At 33.2% G+C, this 21,823-nt stretch overlaps 1 long non-coding RNA gene across 1 annotated transcript; it reads left to right on the plus strand.

Annotated features, from left to right (window-relative positions):
- The first annotated feature begins 736 nt into the window (after positions 1-736).
- LOC127734726 (uncharacterized) lies at positions 737-5,914 on the plus strand. The gene is made up of 2 exons (XR_007997742.1): positions 737-3,467; positions 3,865-5,914. It is a non-coding gene; the product is annotated as an uncharacterized LOC127734726 (long non-coding RNA).
- Positions 5,915-21,823: the final 15,909 nt, after the last annotated feature.

Genomic DNA, 21,823 nt, shown 5'->3' on the forward strand with positions numbered 1-21,823 from the left:
CTGTGTCGCTGAAATTGTGAGCCGGTCTAGTAACCGCTCGACTTGTCCCTTTGTCCATCCATTCTAAGAGACTTTGGGTCGTAAACTTTTGTCAAAGTTATCTTGGTTTCTATGAAGGGGAATATTTAGATATTCAGTCTGCACCTTGTTAATGTTCAGTTGTAGCCAGTAAGCATGTTTGACATCCACCATGCATTTAATTCCTGTTTTCCACACCCAATGTGCATTTTTTTGCTTGTTTGCACAAATTTCATGTAATAGTACAACTAGCAAGGGTATAGTTTTTAGCTCACCAGGTCCAAAGGACCATGCAAGCTATTGCCATCACTTGTCCTCCATCTTCGTCATAAACTTTTATAATAATCTCCTCCTCTGAAACCACTGGATCAATTTCAACCAAACTTTAACAATGATCCTTATATTATCCAGTGTAAAGTTTGTGTTTTTTGCTCCATCTATTCAACCAACATGGCCACACAGCTAAAAATAGAACATAAGGGTAAAATGCATTTATTGTCTTATATATTGGCAACCTTTACAGATAGAGAAATTCTGAAAAGGTAGAAGTGCTCAAACTGTCAAGATTTGCCTCCTTCCTATTTGCATCAAAATTATGAAAAGATGACTCTTTGTAGGAGTTATTGTCCTTAATAATTTTTTTGATTTTTACTGATTTATGATTTTTATGAAAATTTGTGGTCGTATATTGGTATGACGTTGGGGTCATCGTCGTCAGCCGAAGACACATTGGTTTTCGCACTCTAACTTTAGTTTAAGTGAATGGATCTTTTTGAAATTTGACCATAAGGTTAAAAACCACAAAAGGAAGGTTGGGATTGATTTTGGGGGTTATGGTACCAACAGTTAAGGAATTAGGGGCCAAAAAGGGGCCAAAAATAAGCATTTTCTAGTTTCCAGACAATAACTGTGGAACGGTGTATGGATCTCTCTGAAATTATACTACAAGTTTCCATACCACAAAGGGATGGTTAGGATTTGCTTTGGGGGGTTATGGCTCAAACCGTTTAGGAATTAGGGGCAAAAAAGGGGGAAAAACAAGGTTGTCCTGGTTAATGGACAAATACTTTAGTACAAAACATAATTTAAAGCAGTGTAAGGGAGATAAATCAAATACATCATTGAAATTATCTCCCTTACACTGCTTTTAAATTATGTATAAAGTAATGGTTAATGAACAATAAAGATAATTTAAAACAGTGTAAGGGAGGTAATCCAAATACAACGTTTTGGTTACTTCCCTTACACTGCTTTTAAATTATGTTTAAAGAAATGCATATATATAAAGGAAGACCAGAAAAAAATATCTGCAAATGTTGTATCTTTTTTTTTTACAAAAAAATCCATATGAAAGATTTGACACTATATTTTTAATTCTATTATAAAATAGATTAAGTTAGCACTATGGTAAATTTAAATGGGTAATTATGGTTGCCAACTCCATTGGAAATTTGAATTGAGATTATGACCATATCTTGAGGGAAAGAATTTTGTTGGGGAAAAAAGGTGGGGATAAAAAGAAATTGTGGGGGGTCAATTTTTTCTCATTTCAGATTTCAGAAATTAAAAAAATTATTCTTCAAATATTTGAAAAATTTCAAGAAGAAATCTTTAATTTCACAGTATGGCGCATTAGATTTGTAAAATCTTTGATCACGTTTATTTATTTGTTATGCCGAATCCAACAGTGTATTTAGATTTTTAATTTTGGGTCCAGTTTTCAAATTGGTCTACATTAAGGTCCAAAGGGTCCAAAATTAAACTTTGTTTGATTTTAGCAAAAATTGAATATATGACATTCTTTGATATGCTGAATCTAAACATGTATTTAGATTTTTGATTTTTGGCCCAGTTTTCAAGTTGGTCCAAATTGGGGTCCAAAATTAAACTTTGTTTGATTTCAACAAAAATTGAATATATGGGGTTCTTTGATATGCTGAATCTAACCATGTATTTAGATTTTTTATTTGTGGACCCCGTTATCAAATTGGTTCATATTGAGGTCAAAAGGGTCCAAAATTAAACTTTGTTTGATTTCATCTAAAATTGAATTATTGGGGTTCTTTGATATTCCAAATCTAACCGTGTATTTAGATTTTTAATTTTGGGTCCTGTTTTTAAATTGGTCTACATTAAGGTCCAAAGGGTCCAAAATTAAACTTAGTTAAATTTTAACAAAAATTGAATTCTTGGGGTTCTTTGATATGCTGAATCTAAACATGTGTTTAGATTTTTGATTATGGGCCCAGTTTTCAAGTTTGTCCAAGATAGGGTCCAGTATTTAAACTATGTTTGATTTCAACAAAAATTGAATATATGGGGTTCTTTGATATGCTGAATCTAAACATGTATTTAGATTTTTGATTATGGGCCCAGTTTTCAAGTTGGTCCAAATTGGGGTCCAAAATTAAACTTTGTTTGATTTCAACAAAAATTGAATATATGAGGTTCTTTGATATGCTGAATCTAACCATGTATTTAGATTTTTTATTTGTATGCCCCGCTATCAAATTGGTTCATATTGAGGTCAAAAGGGTCCAAAATTAAACTTTGTTTGATTTCATCAAAAATTGAATTATTGGGGTTCTTTGATATGCCAAATCTAACCGTGTTTTTAGATTTTTAATTTGGGTCCCGTTTTTTAAATTGGTCTTCATTAAGGTCCAAAGGGTCCAAAATTAAACTTAGTTTGATTTTAACAAAAATTGAATTGTTGGGGTTCTTTGATATGCTGAATCTAAACATGTGTTTAGATTTTTGATTATGGGCCCAGTTTTCAAGTTGGTCCAAGTTGGGGTCCAAAATTAAACTTTTTTTGATTTCAACAAAAATTGAATATATGGGGTTCTTTGATATGCTGAATCTAACCATGAATTTAGATTTTTTATTTGTGGGCCCCGCTATCAAATTGGTTCATATTGAGGTCAAAAGGGTCCAAAATTAAACTTTGTTTGATTTCATTTAAATTGAATTATTGGGGTTCTTTGATATTCCAAATCTAACCGTGTATTTAGATTTTTAATTTTGGGTCCTGTTTTTTAAATTGGTCTACATTAAGGTCCAAAGGGTCCAAAATTAAACTTAGTTTGATTTTAACAAAAATTGTGAATTCTTGGGGTTATTTGATATGCTGAATCTAAACATGTGTTTAGATTTTTGATTATGGGCCCAGTTTTCAAGTTGGTCCAAGATAGGGTCCAGTATTTAAACTTTGTTTGATTTCAACAGAAATTGAATATGTGGGGTTCTTTGATATGCTGAATCTAAACATGTATTTAGATTTTTGATTATGGGCCCAGTTTTCAAGTTGGTCCAAATTGGGGTCCAAAATTAAACTTTGTTTGATTTCAACAAAAATTGAATATATGAGGTTCTTTGATATGCTGAATCTAACCATGTATTTAGATTTTTTATTTGTATGCCCCGCTATCAAATTGGTTCATATTGAGGTCAAAAGGGTCCAAAATTAAACATTGTTTGATTTCATCAAAAATTGAATTATTGGGGTTCTTTGATATGCCAAATCTAACCGTGTTTTTAGATTTTTAATTTGGGTCCCGTTTTTCAAATTGGTCTTCATTAAGGTCCAAAGGGTCCAAAATTAAACTTAGTATGATTTTAACAAAAATTGAATTCTTGGGGTTCTTTGATATGCTGAATCTGAACATGTGTTTAGATTTTTGATTATGGGCCCAGTTTTCAAGTTGGTCCAAGTTGGGGTCCAAAATTAAACTTTTTTTGATTTCAACAAAAATTGAATATATGGGGTTCTTTGATATGCTGAATCTAACCATGAATTTAGATTTTTTATTTGTGGGCCCCGCTATCAAATTGGTTCATATTGAGGTCAAAAGGGTCCAAAATTAAACTTTGTTTGATTTCATCAAAAATTGAATTATTGGGGTTCTTTGATATGCCAAATCTAACCGTGTATTTAGATTTTTAATTTTAAGTCCCGTTTTTTAAATTGGTCTACATTAAGGTCCAAAGGGTCCAAAATTAAACTTAGTTTGATTTTAGCAAAAATTGAATTCTTGGGGTTATTTGATATGCTGAATCTAAACATGTGTTTAGATTTTTAATTATGGGCCCAGTTTTCAAGTTTGTCCAAGTTGGGGTCCAAAATTAAACTTTGTTTGATTTTAACAAAAATTGAATGTATGGGGTTCTTTGATAGGCTGAATCTAACCATGTATTTTGATTTTGGACATTGGACCATAATAGGTAAATTAAAAAAAATCAAGTTCTTAGACCACATTCTTTCTGTGTCAGAAACCTATGCTGTGTCAAATATTTAATAACAATCCAAATTCAGAGCTGTATCAAGCTTGAATGTTGTGTCCATACTTGCCCCAACTGTTCAGGGTTCGACCTCTGCGGTCATATCAAGCTGCGCCCCAGCGAAGCATTTTATTGCTTATTATCTTGGAAATTATAATAGATAAGTACATGAATATTGAAATTAAAATGGCAATATTTAACATGTAAACTATGCAACACATTCAAAGTCAATGAACCATGGATGAAGGTGAAGGACCAAATAACCTCCATGGAAATAAGAAATGTCAATGCTTATGATGCATTCTTGAAGGCTGTAGTGTGAACTATAGGTGTTAGCTTCTATTGCATTTGGTCTTTGGTGGAGTGTTGTCTAATTGGCAATCATACCACATCTTATTGTTATACAAACTTTTAACAGCAAATATGAAGATCTACAAAAATGGCAGTATGACCAAAACCATTGAATAACTTAAAGTAGGAGTTATTGTCCTTAAAAGACAATTATTTTACTAATTTTTGGGTTTTTGCCTATAATCTTGAAAAAGTAATAGATAAGTAAAACTGGAAACTGCAAAAATTAACAGCAAGACAAGCAAGATCTACAAGAATGCCAATATGACTAAAACCATTGCCTGACCCCTTTTTGGAAGGAAATGCCCTTTAAATGAAGTTTTTATGCCCCCGCCGTAGAGGAGGGGGCATTAAGTTTTACCTTTGTCCGTTTGTACGTCCATCCTTCTGTACTTGCGTCCCAAAATTGGTTTCTGTTCTCTAACTTTAGTTTGCCTCATCAAATTTTATGAAACTTATACACAATGCTTATTAACACAAAACACAGATCAAGTTTGAAATTTGGTGGCATTATTTTTACCGTTCTAGAGTTATGCCCTTCAAAATGGAAAATTGCTGAATTTTCATTTCCAGTCTCTTTCTTTAGTTTGCCTCAACCAAATGTTATGAAACTTATGCACAATGCTTATTACCACAAAACACAGATCAAGGTTGAATTTTGGTGGCGCCACTTTTACCATTCTAGAGTTATGCCCCTTTCCTAATGGAAAAATATCTGTTTGTTCTCTAACTTTAGTTTGACTCAACCAAATGTTATGAAACTTATATACAATGCTTATTACTTCAAAACTCAGATCAAGTACAAATTTGGGTAACAGCCCTTTTACCATTCTTGAGTTATGTCCCTTTATAATGTTTTATGCAAGCGGGGGCATCATCTGTGTGCCATGGAAACATTCCCCATTTATTTTCTCATACTTTTGAGTTTTTGCCTATTATCTCTAAATAAAACTATGGAGGAACTGAAAACAGGGAAAGTGACCATCAATACACCAATACTAGATCTATAAAAATGCCAATATGACCAAATCCATTGCATGACATTGGATGAGTTCTTTGCAAAATATGAAGTTTTGAATTCTTACACATGCAGGGATATATACATTCTGTAGCTTAAAATATATGTGAAATAATGACCAAGGTATTTAGAGACTGTTTACTGTTTGATTGGCTGTAATTGCATTTTAAAATGTAACATAAGATATTTTGTATTTTTGTTCATACAATTTTTCCAAAATAAAGGAGATTTTTAGTTGTTTTAAAATCCTGTTACTTGTCCAAGAGGTTTATTGAAAGCCATGTTCTAATGGCTGTACTGTTTCATACCTTATTAAATTTTCAAAGGAATTTCTTTTTATATTACCTGTTGTCAAGGTTCATTATAAAAATTAGATGTGATATGATTGCAGTTGGCACAACTATTTACAAAGAACCATTGTTGGTTTCAATTTTATATTGGATTTTCCCAGTTACCAACTTATATTGCTTCTGCACCTGAAAATAGAACTTATATTATGAAAACACCTGCCATGAACTATATCATTGAATTTGCAGAACAGGAGGTGATCAATTGACCTCAAGATGTCTCTTTTTGAAATTGGATTTATTTGTGAGAATGCATTCTAGCCATAAGGCTGGTTGTTAACATGAAGATGAAAGTAATGTCGTTTACACATAATTATACTTACTTTGGCACAGTAGTCATTGGAACATATCTTGAGGTGAACATTAAGGGCATACGATACAGTTTTGATCCCACAGTGAATTTTTTCACCTAGTCAAAAGACTCAATTTATATTTGTAACAAAGAATATACTTTCATGTGCTACTTTTAAGAGATAAATTGGATCAAAATTTAAGACATTTACTCAAAATTTCTTGCAAATTTCTATCCTTTGGACAGACATACCAACTTTTTAGTTTCAAGTGGATTTTTGTCTTGCATCGACGAAGTTGAAAAAGTGAGACTCTGGCGTTGACGTCAACAATGTATTAGTTTGTGATTTGGACAGTTTATGGGGAACAACTTGTAGTAGGTCAATGATATTTGGTATGCAGTAGTATAAGCATTGGCACATCTCAATAGAAATATTTGGCCCTGCCCCCTCAGTCAATGTCTATTGACTTTAAAACTTTTACTTAGTCTACATGAATTAGTTTTTGATTAGGTCATTTTATGGGAAACCATTAGCGGTATGTCAATGATATTTGGAATGCAGATGTATTAACATTAACACATCTCATGGCGATAGTTTGGCTCTGCCCCCTCATTCATGGTCTATTGACGACTTTAAATGTTTTGCATAGTTTATATGTAAATGGTTATGATTAGATAAGTTTAAGATGAACCACTATTTCAAATGTTAGGACAATGTAATTTGGTATGCATTTGACGAGGATGAAAGATGCACCTCGACCCTCATCACTGGGTTTACTATGGGGGTTGACTAGCTGACACATGGTAGAGTTGATTGGTCACTGGTAGGGGTCGATGTATGTCCTGGCTTTTGTGGTCATCATCAACTATATTACAACAAACACATCTTCCATGGCAATTCTTAATTACAACATTCAAATATAAATGACAGCTTTAACTAAAAGTTGTTAATTCAGTATATTTATCTATTAATTTCAAACTTACTGTTAAAAGACCTAAACCTGTATGATAACAATAACAGAAAAATATCTTAATCCTTAATCTCAGACATTGAACAAAAATATAATCTTGACATGTTTTGCAAAAGGTGTAAAATTATCACAAAGAATTCTAACTCCTAATTTTTACAAATTACACTTTAATCTTAATAATAATAATAAATGGAATATCTTAAATTTTTAACATAAAAATAAATATGAATTATCTAACGGAGATAATTATTAAAGTATTGCCATTGAAAAGTATGTCACTTTTCACTGGTGATATACTCTTCTTTCTTCCAATATGAGTTCTCCTGATATCTAAATAATCAATAAGTATTGACATGCAAACTATCAAATTATCATAACTAAAGAAACAAATAGTAAAAAAAATCCATAATATTCATATAAAGGTACATATAAGTAGTCATGATTTATATTTAAGTAAGTAAACAATATCTAAATTTAAATTCACTGTCCACATAATACATGAAAACACATTGTCTGATTTTGTTTTTGTTAGGCAGTTAAGCTGCCTTATGCGAGCACCCTAGATTTTTGTTCTACCCAATAAATGCTGAAATACGTGCCATTGTTATTATCTAGCTGGATATAATGTTATTTATAACTAATTGAATAGTTTTTTCATACTTTTAATTCTGGATTACAAAAATATGACCAGAAAAAACCTTAAATGATCGTCGAACCACCCAAAAGTTTTGAAGTTGCACATAGGAAGTAGAGCACATTAGGAATCCTTATGTAGTTTATTATCCCCTGTGCTTTTGGCTAAGATGTCAAAGAACAATTGTATGAAATATTTAATCGCCGAAAATCTTTAAAGACAAGTAGTTTAGATTTCCCAAATGGCAAAAGTCGTAGGAATATTGTTTGTCGTCAATACGTGGTACAACTACGTCAGTAGTCTATTAATAAGTTCAACTGTTCATGCTGTTGGCGGCAATTTCAAATTAGAAGACGAAATTTTCGTATCATTTCAATCTGGAGGCAGGGGTTCAAATTAGCGGTGGTCCGAGGTCCGCGACCTTCCACTTTTGCAATCGGACTCTCGACTTGGTTACTAGCTACGCCCGACGGACCTTTCACTTGAAAGAAATTAAAAATAACTTTGCAAACCTTTTTACCAAAGTCTCTAAATAAACGATCTCAAAACGTATTTTCATCTTTATTATTCATAACAGCGATGTTCATTTTGTTCAACCGCTAGCTTTATACAGATAATCGCCGACAAGTAATGTGTAAATTCGAGTAAAATCGTATCTGACTGACAAAAACAACATCGAAAAACAATGGATGCCGTGTAGACAATTACAATATCGGGTCCGATTCCGGAAGCGGATAAGGGTAATTCCGGGTTTTGGAGATCAACTACAAAAAAAAAATTTCAGGCAGGTGACAAAATACATCTATGCATGGTAAATAAATATAAACACTAGAAATGGAAACCAAAAGATATATGTAAAAGAAAGAAAAAGCAAAAAATATTTGATACAGAAACTCAAAATTACTTTCTGACAAATTTTAATGTCCAAATCCAATACAATGTGACAGCTGGGAACAGTATATCTAACAATATATATGTTCCTGGTGACAGTATAAATCTTCTTTATCAGTGATAAATATTGATAATGCATGTAAGATGCTTTTAAAGTGTAAACATATTACTGCAATTTTTTTCTCAATTTTGAAGGGTCAGTTAAAATAGCTGGAAGTTTCTTACTTTGTTTTCACAAATAGTGCAACTAGATTATATGATACCTGAATGTAAGCAAATCATATGATATATAGGTGGAATCCTTTGGGTCACTCTACCCCCTCCTGTTTGATAACTTTGAAACGGATGAGATCCCCACTCCTAAACCATATATATTCATGTATGGGACTATATAACTAATCAAATGAAATATGGGGGGAAGTCCCTAGGGTTACCCCACCCCTCCTGTTTGAGAACTTGGAAACAGTCGAGATCCCCACCCCTAAACCATATATATTCATGTATGGGACAATATAACTAATCAAATGAAATACAGGGGAGTCCCTGGGGTCACCCCAACCCTCCTGTTTGGGAACTTTGAAATGGTCGAGATCCCCACCCCTAAACCAAATATATTCATGTATGGGACAATATAATAAATCAAATGAAATAAAGAGGGAGTCCCTGCGGTCACCCCACCCCTCCTGTTTGAGAATTTGGAAACGGTCAAGATCCCAAGACAAGACAAGACAATTTATTTAAACTTAAGCACACGTATGGTGCTACAAGAGGATAACAATTATACATTAACAATTACATATATACTTATACATTTACAAGCAAGACACACAATAAATAAATAAGTGATATCATACAATAAAATTGAAATAAACCATATTTGGTTGATTTGTTTGCAAAATTCTTAATTGCAACGTGGATATGAAGTTATTGTAACATGCTTTGTATTATGAAAATATTTTTTCAATATGTCTTAGAAACATGCACACTTTTGTTAGCAGTGGCACGTTACAGTGTGATAATAGACCAGTAAGTTTCAATTGGGAAGGATTTTGTGTGTAATATGTAGGTATATACCTTTCTCTTAAAGACATAATTTGTTCATTGGAGCATACAAAAAAATAATGATCCCATAAACCATACATATTCATGTATGTGACAATATAACAAATGAAATGAAATATAGGGGGAGTCCTTGGGGGTCACCCCACCCCTCCTGTTTGAGAACTTGGAAACGGTCGAGATCCCCACCCCTTAACCATATATATTCATGTATGGGACAATATAACAAATCATATGAAATATAGGTTGAGTGCTTGGGGCCACTCTACCCCTTCCTGTTTGAGAATTTGAAAACGGTCGAGATCCCCACCCTAAACCATATATATTCATGTATGGGACAATATAACAGATCAAATGAAATATAGGGGCAGCTCCTATGGTCACTGTAAACCATCCTGTTTGAGAACTTGGAAACGGTCGAGATCCTCACCCCGAAACCATATATATTCATGTATGGGACTATATAACAAATCAAATGAAATATAGGGGAGTCCCTGCAGTCACCCCACCCCTCCTGTTTGAGAACTTGGAAACAGTCGAGATCCCGACCTCTAAATTAAACCATATATATTCATGTATGGGACAGCAGAACTTATCAAATGAAATATTGTCCTGTTTGATAACTTGGAAACAGATGAGATCCCCACCCTTAAACCATATATACTCATGTATTTGGCAATATAACAAATCAAATGAAATATAGGGGAAGTCACTGGGGTCACCCCACCCCCTCCTGTTTGAAAACTTGATAAAGGCCGAGATCCCCACCCCTAAACCATATATATATTCATGTATGGGACAACATAAAAAATCAAATGAAATATAGGGGTAGTCCCTAAGGTCACCCCATCCCCTCTTGTGTGTGTTTTAAGAACTTGTAAAAGTTTGAGATACCAACTCCTAAACCATATTCATTCCTGTTCGTCATTTCAAACAGATTTGAATGACATACAAGGTCAATCTCATAGGCATCACATATGCATATCACTTTACTAGACCTAATCAATGTGTACTAGACTTTGCCCAATGTCAGGCGACTGTGACAGAGGAAAATGCAGCTTCGTTTATTATTTTGGACTTTAATATAAAATTCTCAATTTTGATATTTTGGACTTTAATTCTCTGTGTTTCATAATTTCTTTTTAATTTATGTTTTCGTTTCTATTTACATTTCATATCCAGGACTTAAATCAATATGCTTTGATATGCATTTAGTTCTCAGTTTGGACATTGAGTGACATGTTTCACTCCGTTAGCTAATTAGTGACATTTTACCTTTTTCATAATTATATGTTTTTAAACATCATAATCAGATTAGTAAATTAACTTTATTCCCCAAGTTCTAAAAATAGTTTAATCTTTGTCAGTGAACAATATTACTCAAATTAATTGTTATTTGTTATGTTTACTCTTGTCAATTCAATTGTGTATAAATACTTGTTTATAATTTTTATAAGCAAGATTTGGACTCAGGACTTTACACTGAACACAGTCCATCTGTAATAAAAGTATTAGTATTCCATGCTGAGTTATTGGTTTATTCATCGCTAGTTCCAGAGTCTCAAGAGTTAGTTTTCACCAGAGTTTCAGTCTCAGAAGTGTCATTGCTATTCAGAGCAATCGTTCGTTGTGTGATCAGGTGCATCACACAGTTTCAGTAACAAGAGGCCATTCAGTCAGGCTCTTGTTACACACAACCCTACAAGTCACCCAGTTTCCCCGGTGACACGACCATGGGAATGAATAATTATGGGAGCTTTGTTTGGGAGACTTCGTAACAGCATTCTGTTACAATTATTTCTTGTTTATTATAAAATTTTATTGATGCAAAAAATGAGTAGGTTTAAAGAATTTACCTTAATTATATTTTGAATAATTTCTGGTTCTATAAAAAATTTCATTTTAATATGGCTCATTTTAAAGAAAACATATCTTTCAAGCCCAAGAATGTTTGACCAACTTTATTATAATCACCTGTCATTTTATTCCAAACTTAGACATCATGGACTTGGGGTGAAGGCGGGGGTTATTTACATTTACTATGGGCAGGTCAGTCAGACCTCACCTTTGATCCCCGTAGTAGTAAACATTTGTCTGATTTGTGTCTCATAACTTTTGCACTGTAGAACACAAACTCAGTTTTCTTTCCAGGGAAGCAAGTCCATGCATACTATTACAAGCTCGTACTAAGTCAACTTGAACTACTAACAGTCAACTAATGCCAACGTTAACTATCAACTAGAACAACTGCAATCATTTCGAACTTGTACCACTGCAGACACATGACCATTAAAAATATACTTGATATATGCATTGCTTTGGAAAACCTTGATAAAATATGAATTATTTGCCTTAATAATTAATTCATTAAATGAACATAAATGCACAATATATGAATGTTTAATGTTTGTTCTTTTAAATCTTAAAAAAAATGAAGCAACATAGCCACAGTTTTCATAATTATGTTTGCCTTGGTTTTTGGTTAACTGCCTACAGCGCTTACAGTGCTTTGATTCATGGTTTTTGTCTTTTTAGTAGATGCGCGAAACTGGATATTATCTGGAAACAACATGTATTTCCTCTCAAAAGAGTGGTACCGGAAGTGTTGGCTCCTATAACCAGTCTCCTGGCATCAAAATTTCAATCTACATCAAATTTCTATTATGCTTTATATAATCGGATGGAAAGCTTAACCCCAATTCATATGGAAGTTCTTACAGGCACATAAGTGTTTTACATAAACCTGATGTAAAAACTGAACCCCAATCCTCATAATCCTCATGAAGTTGATATCAAGACAAATGAGTTTACATACAACGGATGTAAACTGTGAATTCCGTATCCACATGGAGATCCGCTAGGACAAGGTAATGTTTTACATTAAAGGATGTAAAACTGAATTTGATATCCACATTGCATTCACTGAGACTTGCACAAATATGTAGAACCAATATCGCCATGGCTCTGATATGCATAAGAGATAAAGCCACTTAAGTGACACACCATTTAACTTATAAGGCAACAAATATCTATTTACTTTGATACAGTTCAAAAAATAAACATGACAAAATCTGTACATGTTGTTATGCAATAATAGAACTTAAAAACACTATATTTTCAGGAACTTTCTTTTAAACAAAAACACGAAACAATCATTAAAACAAATCCAAATAATGACTAAAGGCAACAGATCTAGAGTTTTGAGTATAGTTATAAACATGACTTTAATATCTTAGCACATGTTCCTCAATCCTATACTAAGGAAATAAAAGAAACCTACCATATATAAGTTTGGTTGACTTGGTCAAATATATATATATATCAGAGGTTTATATTTTTGCATTCCAAGGTCTCTGTCTAAATCTTATGACTATTAGTGTTATGGAAAACACTTAAATCTTTTTAAAATAACAATAGCATGGACAGATATGTGATTAATTTACAAGTCCGTAGGAAAAACTTTAAATGAAACCGCGAGTGCACTTCACTGAATCCAGTGCTAATGATCAGGACATGTAAAAAAATCACCTTATTTGGTAATTGTATATGCCATGTTTATGCTGTGTTCTAGAATTGACATTACTATTTAAAAACTAAAAACTGTATGTACTTGGCTAAGAGGTTATAAATTATGATAAAGTTTTCTTTTCAAAAATAACTTTCCTCATATTTTAGAACAAAAACAATCTTTTTATTAAAAATTTAAATTTAAAGTAAGTTGTTAACAAGAAATGAGAAGTAATTAAATTTAATACGCCTAGTACCTATTGGACATCTGAAAATGATTGAATAAATAGATAAAAAATAAAATGTGTCAAATGTGATTAATATAGGTTGCACTCAACAACTGGAGTTTCCAAGGGGTTACTATGCATGTATTCTTATTCGGTTTCCTGTCCTGACATCTTAAAAACAAGTTTCCTTTACAGCATCTAAACAGTATCTTTAATGTGGAACATATTTGTCCTTCCAGTTCTTGGAATTAACATGTTGTATTCTTTGAAGAATAGCAATGTCCTGTACACGGAATCGAGTAGAGCCTTCCATCATCTTTGGGTGAAAGGTGAACATCGGTATGCAACTCGACCCTCGTCACTGGGTTTACTGTTAGGGTTGACTAGCTGACACATGGTAGAGTTGATGAGTCACTGGGTGGTTGGTAGCTGGCTGTGGTGGTCATCATCAAGTGTATTACAACAAACACATCTTCCATGGTAAATATTTATTATTACAACATTCAAATATATATACAGTTAACTCTCGTTGTCTCGAACTCGGTTTACTCGAAATTTCGGATGAGTCGAAGTAAATATATGTATTTATACTCCAATGAGTCGAAATATTGATTTAGTTGAGTTTTTTTAGCTATCTAAACCTCTCGCTTGTATGACAGTTTCATAAAATTCCATTATATTGAAAACAATGTGTAAACAAAACAAACAAACATAATAGGTAAAAATGTCAAAAATTGGGGTACAGTAGTCAACATTGTGTTATAATCTTAATCACTATGAAAACAAATAACTATGTCAACAAAGTAATAACTTTTATGCTTCATTGGTCAATGTAAATTTTTGTGTTTTGGTCTGATTTTCAATTACCATACACAATAGGTTAACTATATTTGGTGTATCGAATAATTGTAAGGTATAGATGTCTGTATGACAGGATTTTTCTAACCTTGACCTTATTTTCATGGATCTTTAAAATCTCAATTTGATGTGATACTGGAAGTAAAACCTTTATCTTTTTGACTTTCAACGTAAAATTAATGGTAAGTAAATTAAGTAAAATTGAAGAGCTGGTCGAGACATTTCACCGTGTGCAATCTTGTTGAAAAGATGGGTCCATGTACTCGTTCCAAGCTAATGGTTAAACTCAGTCGAAAAATGATTCTTTTTCTGATATGTCACAGTTTGATGTCGCAAAGAATAACATTTTATATTAGCAACATCATAACCTTCCCTATAACTGTTAAGTGTACCTTTAAGCTACAATAGTATAAGGACTTCGGACTTCAAATTGAACAATACTAAAAGACCCTTTTTTTAACTTGAATCATGGAGTGGATTAAATTATACAGGTAGAATTCCCTTTTGTGTTGGGTATGGTAAGTTTTAAAAATTATTAGCCAATAGGATATGCAGATAGATCTGAAAATCCTCCTCACTCAGAGTATGAACTCATCATTATTATAACAAGATGGGAACATCCTTCAGGCCAATTATGAACTCATTGACTCGAGTATGAGGCAGTCAGAGGAGTCTGCCTTGAATTGGCCCTAAAATCAAACTTTGTACTGTTGATTCATTTATTTTCGTGTGTATCAATTTTCGTGGATTGAGGAACACTTGCATTTTCGTGGATATTTGATTTCGTGGTTTTGCCAATCTCTGCATACAAAGCCAAATTAACATTTGTAATTCGTTGAATATTTGAATTTGTGGTTCACCTGTACCCACGAAACCCACGAAAATTGGTATCCAACGAATAATAATGAATCCACAGTTATATCACACGTTCACACCTATATTTGGGATCTTAAGTATGCAAAATTTAATGCACTCGACACTTTCGTTGACTGCTGCTTGTTTTAACAATGTTGACAGCTTTAAAAATATATTTTACAAGTTTTTAGCCAAATTGCCTGTTTATAAGTATTTGTAAGGTATATTAAATACAAAAATAAATGACACACCCTTCGACCAAAATAAAATCGAGAGCTTGTTTATTTTGTATTTTTCAGATATGTTTTGATATTTTGTCATCAAATTTATATTTGTAATACTAAATTTCAGTTTCACAGAATTTAGGGCCAATATGGACCATTCGTGAACCTACTCCTTTGACAAAAAATCATCAGGAACAGATATAAAATGTTAAAAGGGGTATTTGCGCATAATACAAGTTGAGAGAAGGTAAACTTTCATGAGCCTCCAGAATTTTTACATGGTAAGCAATACCAAATCTGCCAATAGTGAAGCAGGAACAGATTATCCTTTCAAAGGTTTTTGTTGTTCAGTCTGTAGTGCCTGTGTAGGTTTTGTTGAATATTGTGCATCCTTTTGGCCGTATAGGTTTCTAGTCTTCTTCTATTATATATATATTGAAATGCCGGCTGCGTATTATTTTCAGGAACATTTTAGCAAAATGAACTCAGCACAAGTGAAATTTAAAATACATTCTGCCACTGTACAGATATTCATACATACAATACATTTTATGAGCGAATATCTTTTTTGCAAATAAACTCGCTGTATTTAACTTTTCAGCATGTTTGAATTCCGTCCGTTCTTTGTGTAGGTTTTCCGTTGTACTACATTTAGTTTCATATTTGTATATTTTTTGTTAAAGGATATCTAATGATTTAAGGACTAAAGACCCCAATTGTACCTTCTTTGTATGATTATATCTCAATTATTGAAAAAGGTGAATAAAATATTGCATATGGGGATTCTTATTTGCATAAGAGTTTTATATTTCAGAGGGTAGAAGAGCTAGATAATTCATATCATGATTCATAGTTTATTGACTAGTTATAAGTGATAAGACAACTATTTCTCGATAAAAAAAATGATAGAATTTATCTTCACCTCTATAAATTTTGAAACAGTTGCGATCCAATGCAGCAGATTCTAGCTTATCATATAACTTAAACTCATTGTGCAGAGCTTCTGATTGTTAAATCTTAAGTTTTTTCTGTTGTGTTTTGTTAACTGTTGCCTTGGTCATTTTTCGTTTTGTGCGATTGCGTCAGTTTGTAATGGATATTATTTGGCCCGCTCCCTCAGTCATGGTCTTTTTTTGTTGTTGAAACTTTTTCTTAGTTTATATGTATTTGTTTGTGATTAGGTCAGTTTATGGGGAACCTCTAGTGGTTGGTCAATGATATTTGGTATGCAGATGTACTAGCACTGGCACAACACATTTCCATGGAGATTATTTGGCTCCTCTCTTGAGTCAATGGTCTATTGACTTTGAATATTTTGCATAGTTTACATATTAGAGTTTATTGATTAGATCAGTTTAAGATATACTCCTAATATTAGGTCAATTATAGTTGATATGCAGTTGTATAAGTATTTACAAGTTTCATTTCCTTGTAGATTATAAGGCCATGTGGGTCCTAAAGCGTGGGTTTAGGTAAGTTTAAAGGGAACTAATTCAGCAATTAAGTCAATAGTATTTGGTATGCAGTTTTATAAGCATTGGTATTTCTCATTTCCATAGACGTTATTTTGCCCTTTACCTTCACTCATGATTCATTGACTGTTTTGCATTGTTTACCATAAACCAAACCCTAACCCAAGTCCTATCCCATACCCTAATTAACTCAAACCCTAAAACATAAACGTAGCCCTTATCAATACCCCTAACTTTACCTTAATATTTGAAGGCCAGTTAGCCGGTCGACCTGTTGATGCGTCGACCTATCGACCTATGAACTTGTCGAACTGTTATATTGCCTGACAACCTGCTGAACTGTAATCTAATTGAAACCGATCATTCAATAGCTTTATTTTAATTCAAGCTAGACAAAAATCATTCTTTTAGTATGCTATCCAATTAGTGTAGCTGAATTATATTTGAAGTCTTTTACAACCCTTTTGTATCTATCTTGTAAACTTGCATTTTCATTAAACCAATTTACTCAAACTATTTAAGTGGCATACCGATGAAACTACAATCACACATTCTATACTTGATCCGATATAATGATGTGATTTTCTCTATAAAATGTTAATTATGGTATCATATTTGAAATAATCACTGCATGATCTGTATGTTCAACGTTATAGGCTTTATGCGTTAAGCCGCTTATTATCTATATACGAACAAGCTACATTGTGCGAGGTTGAACCATGGTTGACAATTAATCCCTTTCGTTTATACTTATTTTGACAGCATGTTTAATCTTATTCTTTTTGTTACTCCGTGAACTCGTATTATAAGTTTGTATTTGTTAAATGCAAGAGTTATAGGTCGTCCTTAAATATACTGACACGTCATTGGAAACAAAAAGTCTTATACCGACCACTAGCACGTAGTGAATACTAGTACCCAAGACATTTTACTGCGTCATTTATAGTTCAAGAAACTTTATCAGCACTAAAAAGTATCAAAATACAACTCCATTGAATAAACCTTTTGCTGACTGTTTTGGTGGACCAAAATATAATTTGCTGACCATTGTTCAGCATTTCAATAACATACGCGACCGCACCTTCTTTTAAACATGAGGTGAAGACATATTTTTATATATGTACTAGATGGTATTGATCATTCGAACTGTATATGCTTCGAGCTAGAGCTACTCATAAGGATTATGGATACTACAGAAACTAAAAGGTCTACTTCATATCTTTAGCTTTTCCTCAATATTGACACAGATGGACGACTTCAAACAAGAATCTATTACAAATCAGATTATTTCAACTTTCCAATTGCCAACTTCCCATTTCTCAGCAGTATCATACCCTCTCTTCAAAAGCGACCAATTGATACATTACGCTCGTGCATGTTCATGCTATACGGACTTCATAAACAGGAGTAGGCTCATTACACTAAAACTGCTACTACAGTTTTATGGGGAAAAACGACTGAAATCGACACTAATATATTTTACGGTCATCATCACGAATTGGTTGACCGATACGATACATCTGTGTCTCAACTCACTATCGGCATGTCTTAGATCTTTAGAAGCCGAAATCATCTTCTAATCTGTAATTTTACCGGTAGTTTCTTGTTCCTGACTGTGACATTTTGACTGAGTGTGGATGCATGGCGGGGATGCATGCAAAGCAGGAGACGTTCGGCGCAACCGGTCTTCCTTCATTTGAAGTAGATGGATATGCTCAGTTTTTGTTTTTTAAATAGATTTGTCTTCTCAATCGATTTATGAGATTTGAACATCGGTAAACTACTTTTGCTTATTTTCATACTTGATCGCTGGATGCAGACACCGAAATAAATGTATATGGCTGTTTAAGTACGGTGTGCACATGATGAGAGAGTAGATGGTTTAAGACCTACAGTTATTCCCCAACTTTATTTAGTGTTGGTGATAGTCTTCATATAAGAATGAATGACTTTCTTAAACGATGAGCTAATTCTTTTAACTTGTTGCCAATTGATTGAGTGAATGTTGCTTTCTTAACGTTCAGTTTGCGTAAGGAAGAGAAATTCTAGACAATTCATACAATAGGTAGGTTCCGTGAAATGGGAAAGGACACAGGGCGGGGAAGATGGACTTCAACCAAAAATGGTATGTTAGATAGAGACAGAAATGTTGCCTTTGAACAGTCCATCAACGAACTCCTCATTTAGTTGTTGCAAGGGTTCTTTTACTCTATTAACCCCAACACATTTTGTGCATGTACCAAGTCGTGGACATGTGTTTTCTTTGGTATTTTTCGTCTTTTTATTTTTATTTTTCGGAGGAGTCGGGTGTTTGCGGTTTTTGTGGTCTTGTTGATATTTTTGCATAATTGTTGTTATTTTTCTTGTGTATAATTAAAGCCGACCAAAATTTCTCTGATAAGTTGTAAGTACACTGTTGAAGAAGCATCTCTGTATTTAATTTTTAAGCGGAATATGTGGCCTTAGGGACTTATAATTTTTTACCTGGGAGGGGGGGCTGGTCATTTTGAAATAAAACATATAAAATTTTCTTGATCCCCCCATAATATTTCACTATTTTTATTTGATCCCCCCTGTAAAAACATTTAAAAAATGTGACCCCCACCCTCTATTAAACATTAACATGCCAAAATTTTAACATGCAAAACACTTACCGAGTTATATCACAGAAATATTGCAAACATGAAATAGTCTTTTCTAATTTCCTATATTGGGCTATTGAAGAAAACTTGTTCCTAAGTAAATCTGTAAAAAATATACTAGTATATGTCCCTCTTTTGCGTAAACGTAAGTTTTACGTTAGGCCTTATAAAAACCTCCATTGAGTCGGTAAACTTTTATATGGAATAGTTCATGCTTTTAGCTTGAACAATTCAATTACTCATTTATTGTCTCGCCTTGACGGAGTCAAAGAGCGAGACATAGGTATGCTGTTTCCGGCGTGGGCGGCTGCGGCGATGGCGGCGGCGTCAACAATGTATTAGTTTGTGATTAGGTCTTGTTCATGGTGAACCACTAGTGGTAGGTCAATGATATTTGGTATGCAGTTGTATTAGCATTGGCACATCTCATTACCATAGAGATTATTTGGCCCAGCCCCCTCCGTCAAGGTCTATTGACTTTGAAACTTTTCATAGATATAGGAAGATGTGGTATGAGTGCCAATGAGACAACTCTCCATCCAAGTTACAATTTATAAAAGTAAACCCATTATAGGTCAAGGTACGGCCTTCAACACGGAGCATTGGCTCACACCGAACAGCAAGCTATAAAGGGCCCCAAAAATTACTAGTGTAAAACCATTCAAACGGAAAAACCAACGGTCTAATCTATATAAAAACGAGAAACGAGAAACACGTATGAACTACATAAACAGACGACAACTACTGTAATCAGATTCCTGACTTAGGACAGGTGCAAACATTTGCAGCGGGATTAAACGTTTTAATGGTACCAAACCTTCTCTCTTTTCTGAAGCAATAGTATAACATCACAACATAGAAAAACACACTATAAAATATCAATTGGAAGGCTTAACTCAATCAAAAAACGTAAATTAACACACAATGAACGAATAAATTTGACCTGTGACACCTGAATGCAAATACACAGTTAATAAAAAATTACAAGGGATAAATAATTAAAGTCAAAAGTAAATAAACAGGTTTAAACAAAGTTAAAGTATGATATCACTGTGAAATTTCAAACAATTTATAGAAAATCATCACTTTTGAAGAAACCTGCGTCATATTATACACCGGTTAATGAAAATAATTTTGTTGTTAAGTATACTTCTTCTTCTGTGTGTATAAAATCTTCCGTTTAGGAATACCAAGAAATTTCTTTAATATCAATAAAACTAATCTAACACTTGGTACATATGGGGTGAATATCAACAATAAAAATATACAATTAAAACTTCCTGTACAGGTCCAAGAACAGCATCTAAGGAAAAATGAAATAATTTTGATGTTCATAGTACGAAGAAGTGAAAATTTGTAGTAATTAACTACCAAATAATCAAAGCTGGTATATAGACAAGACCCATGTTAACATTAAATAACAAAAAAAAACATTACAAATAGTATCAACAGGTCAAATTAAAAAGAAAGTACGATTTGAGAGTACTCGCAGTTACTGACAGCTAGTTAAAAGCCAAAACAATTAATAATAAAAAATCATGCTTACATGTATTAGTTTGTGATTAGGTCAATTTATGGGGGACCACTAGTGGTAGGTCAATGATATTTGGTATGCAGTTGTACAAGCATTGGCATATCTCATTTCCATAGAGATTATTTGGCTCCGCCCCCTTAGTCATGGTCTATAAACTTTGAAAATTTTGCTAGGTTAACATGTATTAGTTTGTGATTAGGTCAGTTCAAGGGGAACCATTAGTGGTAGGCCAATGTTAATTGGTGTTCAGTTGTATAAGCATTAGCACATCTCATTTCCATGGAGAATATTTGGCCCCGCCCCCTCAGTCATGGTCTATTTACTTTGAAACTTTTGCTTAGTTTACATGTATTAGTTTGTGATTAGATCAGTTTAAGATGAACTGCTGATGTTAAGTCAATGATATTTGGTATGTAAATTTATTGGCATTTGCAAGTATCGTTTTCGTGGAGATTATATAGCCCCACCCCTGATCATGGTTCATTGACTTTGAAACTTTTACATAGTTTACAAGTTTAATGTTTGTGGTTAGATTTGTTTAAAGGGAACGACTTATAATAAGTCAATGGTATTTGGTATATAGTTGCATTAGCATTGGCACATCTCATTCCATGGAGATTGTTTAGCCATAGACCTTCAGTC

Source organism: Mytilus californianus, unplaced genomic scaffold (genome assembly GCF_021869535.1).
Source record: "Mytilus californianus isolate M0D057914Y unplaced genomic scaffold, xbMytCali1.0.p SCAF_1, whole genome shotgun sequence".
NCBI lineage: Eukaryota > Metazoa > Mollusca > Bivalvia > Mytilida > Mytilidae > Mytilus > Mytilus californianus.